We start from the raw sequence: 7,404 nt of genomic DNA on the forward strand, positions 1-7,404 counted from the left end.
ACAGCCTATGATGGAGTCAAACCAAGTGAACAAGTTGCCCAACAAGCTAATATGGATCATACTCAACACACTCTAGATATTGTTGATGATCCATTATGCATCAATGGAGGTCCAATTACAAAAGCTAAGGCTAAGAAGATGAAGGAAGCACTTAATGTGCTAATTGAAGATGTGAAGGCCAAAGTTACAATTGAAGAAAGTTTGACTAAGAGCAAGTCATGCGGCTTAGTCAACTTAATCCAAGCCTTGGATGAGCTTAAGTAGTCACTTAGTCTCATGTTTATGTAGTTGAATATGTAGGCTCAATTTTGGCTCAACTTCTAGCTTTATTTGGGTTGTAATAAAGCCATAAGCGTAAAATGGCTAAGTAGTCTACATAGACCTTTACTAAATGGGCTTCCTTTTGGCCTTTTAGGATTTTTAGGTCACCCTATAGCTATAAATAAAGTGGGTGATGGCCACACATGTCTCTTTTGGCATATTTTCAATCTAAAGCATGGTGAGACTCTCACTTGTTGGTTCTTCATTGAACTAGAACTTATCAAGGCATCCCCTTGTGGCGTTCAAAGACTTATCAACCTCCATCCCAAGATTGTGGCATCTTCCCTCTTCATCTATACCAAGGTTTGACTTTTCTAAGTATCGGGTCGAGGTTCTATTCATCTTTCTTATCGATTTAGACTTTTCTTCTTTCTTTCTTCAATTCGTTGTGGGTTCTTGAGATTTTTCTCTTTGAGTTCACATCAGTTGGTATCAGAGCTTTGTCTTTTCTAAATCGATTTGGTTATCCTTTTCTTTTGTGCTTGAAATTTTATCTATCTTATTTATCATTTGATATTTATTGTTTGCATTTCTTTCAATCTTTGTAAGTCTTATTTGCTTATTGCTATCGTAAAAAAAGGAAGAAAAAATTTATCGGCCAAAAAAAGAGAAAAAAATTATTTTTGGCCTAAAAGAAAAGAAGCAACAAAAAGTGGGTGTAGAGAGCTTGTTACTTCTATAATTGCATTTTTTTACCATCAAGTCAACTCAAGTGAACATGTTGCCCAACAAGCTACTCTTGATGTTATTGATGATTCATTATGCATCAATGGAGACCCAATTACAAGAGCTAAGGCTAAGAAGATGAAGGAAGCTCTTAATGTGGTAATTGAAGATGTGAAGGCCAAAGTTACAATTAAAGAAGGTTTGACCAAGAGCAAGTCATGCGGCTTAGTCAACTTAATTCAGGCCTTGGATGGGCTTAAGTAGTCACTTAGTCTCATGTTTATGTGTAGACTCAATGTAGGCTCAATTTCTAGCTTTATTTGGGTTGTAATGATGCCATAAACTTAAAATGGCTAAGTAGTCTGCATAGACCTTTACTACATGGGCTTCCTTTTGGCCTTTTAGGGTTTTAGGTCACTCTTTAGATATAAATAAAGTGGGTGACGGCCACATATGTATCTTTTGGCATATTTTCAATCTAAAACATGGTGAGGCTCTCACTTGTTGTTCTTCATTGAACTAGAACTTATCAAGGCATCTCCTTGTGGCGTTCAAAGACTTAGCAACCTCCATCCCAAGGTTGTGGCGTCTTCCTTCTTCATCTATACCAAGGTTCGGCTTTCTTAAGTATCGGGTCGAGGTTCTATTCATCCTTCTTATCGATTTGGACTTTCCTTCGTTCTTTTTTCAATTTCTTGTGGGTTCTTGAGATATTTCTCTTTGGGTTCACATTAGTTGGTATCAGAGCGAGGTTTTTCTAAATCGATTTGGTTGTTCTTTTCTTTTATGCTTAAAACTTTATATATCTTGTTCATCATCTGATATTTATTATTTGTATTTCTTTCAATCTTTATAAGTCTTATTTGCTTGTTGCTATAAATGATAACTGCCTGATTTCAAGGTCACTGTATTGGTTTCATTATCCATTGGTAGGTATCATGATGAGGTTCCGGGTAAATTAGGATCATATTGGGCTAATTTTTATTATATTTCATATCATGAATTGGGCTTTTACCTTATTTTTTCTATCTTGGATTAATTGTAGTCTTCATTCTATTTTCTTATTATTTTGAGGTATTTAACGATATTAATTTGTGGTAATTGATTTGGCAGGAAATTAGGATGAAGATAATCATATTTGGAGGTCCAAATTGGAAGAAAAATTAACTTGGCTCGAATTGAAGTTGAATCGGAAATCAAAGTGACTCAAATCAAATTGGATTCAACCCATTTCAGCTTAATCAACCCAATCTAATGTTTCAGCCCAAGCCCAATCTAGCAACTCAGCCCATTTCAGCCCGGCCCAACATCAAAATCCGGTTTAAATCAATTGGGCTGGTCCAATTGCAATTCAGCGCCGGTTCAACTTCAATTGCTGCCGGTTCAAGCATCTCCGGTTCAATTGCTAGGTTAAAACATGAAAGCCGGTTCACGCAGAGCAGCTCGGCGCGATTCTCCCAAATCGCGATTTCCTTACTGTGCATGTCCCCCGCCGCGACTCTCTGAGCTCGTCGCGCGCTCCACCGCTTCCATCTTCCTTTCCGATTAGTCACAGAGCTGTGGACGGCAGCCACGAAGTTCGACGACCGCTGACACCACCGCAGGAGACTTCGCCGTAGGAGTGATTTGCTCTGGCGAAGTTCTTCTTCATCCCCATCGGTCGCTGATCGGTCGCCGTAGAAGTGATTCAGCTCCGGCGGTTGGTGGCCGACGGCTATCCGCACAGCAGCAACGCGCCGTCGTGAGTGATTTGCTCCGGTGGAGCTCACTATCCATCCGCATTCACTAGGATCCGGCACGGGACGCCGGGCCAAATTCCGACCATATCCTCCACCGAGAACACGAGGTAAGGTTTATGTTTATGTTCTAACTTTGGCGGCGATTTGTAGCAAAGGGAGAGCTGAGCATAGGCTGAATCCGTGATTCTCTCCGACTTGAGCTCGTCGGTGATTGGCCATCATCCGGCGGCGTTCTTCCGTTCACGTTGGTAGAAGTTGTTCATTGTGGTTGCCATGCTTCTGTTCTGTGCCGATTGGAGCTATCCTTTCATCACCTTCATCATTCCACATTCTCCCCTGTTCCGAACCGAAAGGGAAGGAAATCTAACCTAACCCTAGTTTTAACCTAAGTTAGCTGTGTTGCTTTCTTCTTAGCTTGTTAGTTGTTGAATTATTCAAAACCCCCATTTTATTGTTCTTCTGTTTGTTGAAGTTTGGTTGAATAATATGCTTTAACTATTGTTTACAGGTTGTGATGAAGGCTTTGTTATTGATATTTGGTTTTGGTTTGAATGGGATAAACTTGTGTTGATGTTTTAGTTGTTGGGTTGATTATGAATGTAACTGAATGATGCAAGTAGATAGCATGAGTTTTCTATGGGTAAAGTCAATATTGTGTTGTTTGATTCATGTGGAGAAAGGTTCGTTTGTGGGTTATGAGATGTTCATCTAATTGGTTTAAAGCCCATGTTGAAGTTGGATCAGTTGGATTGGGTTAATGTAGTTCTTGCTATGTTTAAACCTGGATGTTTGATGAATCAAATGATGTAAGAAGCATGCTCGATGTTGAATCTTTCATGTGTGGCATTTGGGTTAAAATTGTAGTTGTGGGAACCGGTTCTAAGACTGTATGTAGATTGTGTGGTTGATTAATGCATGATGTATCTATGTGTTGTAGGTAGCATGTGGTTATGTTGTTGTAGGATTTGAATAAGATGAATTCATTTAATGTCAATTGTAAAGGATTTGTGTGTATTGTTACTAGTGTGAATTGTGTATATAAGATAATGTATGTTGTATGATGACTTGTATTAATAAATAAGCCATTGAATCAAGAGTTATACAATTATGTGGTGTTTAGGTTCATTATATAACTTGTTGTACACATTTGTTTCTTAAGTTTGTAAATATGTTATTGTTTGAATTAAATTGTGATTTATGTAAATAATTAATATTCTTTTGTCAATAAATAAATTGTGCAATTATCTAGGAATAAATGATGAATAAAACACAATAAACCTACAGCAGTTCTAGAATAAACATCTGGTCATTGAGTCCGAGAGAGACGACCCGGACCTCTCTGTATTACTTAGGACGACAATAAAGAGGTTTGGTAAATAAATAATTAATTAATTTTGATAAGTGTAAGTGACACAAATAAATAAAGGGAAAATGAAAATAATAAAATATTCCCATACAAAATACACTGCATCACATGGTAAACTTGTAACTCTTGTACCATTAACTCCTAAGCAAGTATATGAAGATCAATTAAGGATCAAAAATGAGAGTGAAAAAAGAAAAGAGTGTGAGAAAAGAAAAAATGAAAAAGAAAAAGAGTGTGAAAAAAGAAAGAATGGAAAAGAAAAGGAGTGTGAAAAAATAAAAAGTGTGGATCAGAGGAGTGAAAAAAAGAATGAAAAAGAAAAAAAACTTCAAGAACAAGAGAGTAAAAAAGTAAGCTTTTATGCAAAAGAAAGAGAGGTTAAGAGAGTTTTTTATTCTCAATAGCCGATAATTTTACTTTTGTACAAGGAGGCTTATTTCAACACTAACAATCTTAACTCTTCTTTGCCTAGTGTTGTTAAATCTCTTTTGCAGGAGTTTGATGATGTATTTCCTGATGAGGTTCCTGATGGATTGCCACCACTTAGGGGAATAGAGCACCAAATTGATTTCATCCTGGGAGCAACAATTCCTAATAGACCGGCCTATAGGAGTAATCCGGCGGAGATAAAGGAGCTTCAAAAGCAAGTTGAAGAGTTGATGAGGAAAGGGTACGTTCGAGAAAGTTTGAGCCCTTGTGTTGTTCCTGTTTTGCTTGTGCCTAAGAAGGATGGAACTTGGAGAATGTGCGTTGATTGCAGGGCTATCAACAAGATTACGGTAAAGTATCGTCATCCTATTCCTAGATTAGATGATATGCTAGATGAACTACATGGTTCTTGCATTTTCTCTAAAATTGATTTGAAGTCTGGCTATCATCAAATTCGAATGCGTGAGGGAGATGAATGGAAAACTGCTTTTAAGACTAGGTATGGTTTATATGAATGGTTAGTCATGCCATTTGGGCTAACTAATGCTCCTAGTACTTTCATGAGATTAATGAACCATATTTTGCGTGCTTTTATTGGGGACTTTGTTGTAGTATATTTTGATGACATCTTGATTTATAGCAAAAATTTAGATGAGCATCTAAATCATTTACAAAAAGTTCTACTTGTTTTGCGAAATGAAAAGTTGTATGCTAACCTTCAAAAATGTTCTTTTTGCACTAGTCAGATTGAGTTTCTTGGTTATATTGTTAGTGCTAAGGGAATAGCAGTGGATGAAGAGAAGGTTAAGGCTATTCGTGAATGGCCAACACCAAAAACCATAACTGAGGTACGTAGCTTTCATGGGTTGGCTAGTTTCTATAGGAGGTTTGTTAAAAATTTCAGTACTTTAGCTGCACCCTTGACTGAAGTTGTTAAAAAGAATGTTGGTTTTCATTGGGATAGTGAACAAAATTCAGCTTTCAACTTACTTAAGGAGAAGCTAACTTCTGCACCAATACTTGCATTACCTAACTTTGCTAAAACTTTTGAAATTGAGTGTGATGCATCAGGAATAGGTATTGGAGCTGTGCTAATACAAGAAGGTCGACCCCTTGCTTATTTTAGTGAGAAACTCAGTGGAGCAACTTTGAACTATCCAACTTACGACAAGGAGATGTATGCATTGGTGAGGGCTTTAGAGACTTGGCAGCATTACTTGTGGCCCAAAGAGTTTGTCATTCACACTGATCATGAATCGTTGAAGCATTTGAAGAGCCAAAGTAAGTTGAATAAACGTCATGCAAAATGGGTGGAGTTCATTGAGTCATTTCCTTATGTCATCAAGTATAAACGAGGTATGGAAAACATTGTTGCAGATGCTTTGTCTCGAAGGTATACCTTGATCTCTACTTTGAACACTAAATTGTTAGGTTTTGAATACATTAAAGATCTATATTCTAATGATCCTGACTTTGGAAATGTATTTGAAGTTTGTGAACATGCTGCATTTGGGAAGTTTTATAGGCATGAGGGGTTTCTTTTCAGGGTCAATAGGTTGTGTGTGCCTAATTGTTCATTGAGGGAATTATTAATCCAAGAGGCTCATGGTGGGGGACTAATGGGACATTTTGGTGTAAGAAAAACTCTAGATGTTTTGGTTGAGCATTTCTTTTGGCCTCACATGAAACGAGATGTAGTCAAGTTTTGTGAGAAGTGTATCACATGTAGGCAAGCAAAATCTAGATCTTTACCTCATGGATTGTATACACCTTTACCAATTCCTAGTGAACCTTGGGTGGATATTTCCATGGACTTTGTTGTAGGCTTACCTAGATCAAAACGAGGTATGGATTCTATTTTTGTTGTTGTGGATAGATTTTCTAAAATGGCTCATTTTATTCCTTGTAGGAAAACAGATGATGCTAACCATATTGCTGATTTATTCTTTAGGGAGATCGTGCGACTTCATGGAGTGTCGAGAAGCATAGTTTCTGATCGTGATACAAAGTTCCTAAGCTACTTTTGGAAAACATTATGGGGAAAGTTGGGAACAAAGCTTTTGTTTTCTACAACATGTCATCCACAAACAGATGGACAAACTGAGGTAGTAAATCGAACTTTGTCTACTTTATTACGAGCTATCATTCAAAAGAATTTAAAAAGTTGGGAAGATTGTTTACCACATGTTGAATTTGCTTATAATAGATCTGTGCATTCTGCTACTAATTTTTCACCTTTTGAAGTGGTATATGGGTTCAATCCCTTAACTCCATTGGATTTGTCACCTTTGCCTATTTCTGAGCATGCTAGTTTAGATGGTACAAGAAAAGCTGAGTTTGTGAAGCAAATGCATGAGAAAGTGAGGTTGCAAATTGAAAAAAGGACCGAACAATATGCTACACAAGCCAACAAGGGACGAAAGAAAGTGATCTTTGAACCAGGAGATTGGGTTTGGGTTCATATGAGAAAGGAAAGATTTCCTGCTAAACGTCTTTCTAAGTTGCATCCACGAGGCGATGGACCATTTCAAGTCATTGCTCGAATCAATGATAATGCCTACAAGCTTGACTTACCAGGTGAGTATAATGTGAGTGCTACTTTTAATGTTTCTGATCTTTCTCCCTTTGATGTAGGTGATCAAGATTCGAGGACGAATCCTTTTGAGGAGAGGGGGAATGATGGAGTCAAACCAAGTGAACAAGTTGCCCAACAAGCTAATATGGATCATACTCAACCCACTCTAGATGTTGTTGATGATCCATTATGCATCAATGGAGGCCCAATTACAAGAGCTAAGGCTAAGAAGATGAAGGAAGCACTTAATGTGCTAATTGAAGATGTGAAGGCCAAAGTTACAATTGAAGAAGGTTTGACCAAGAGCA

The sequence above is a fragment of the Curcuma longa genome, chromosome 4 (assembly GCF_044706935.1).
Source record: "Curcuma longa cultivar G26 ecotype Majalengka, Jawa Barat chromosome 4, ITB_CL_G26_1.1, whole genome shotgun sequence".
In the NCBI taxonomy this organism is placed as follows: domain Eukaryota; kingdom Viridiplantae; phylum Streptophyta; class Magnoliopsida; order Zingiberales; family Zingiberaceae; genus Curcuma; species Curcuma longa.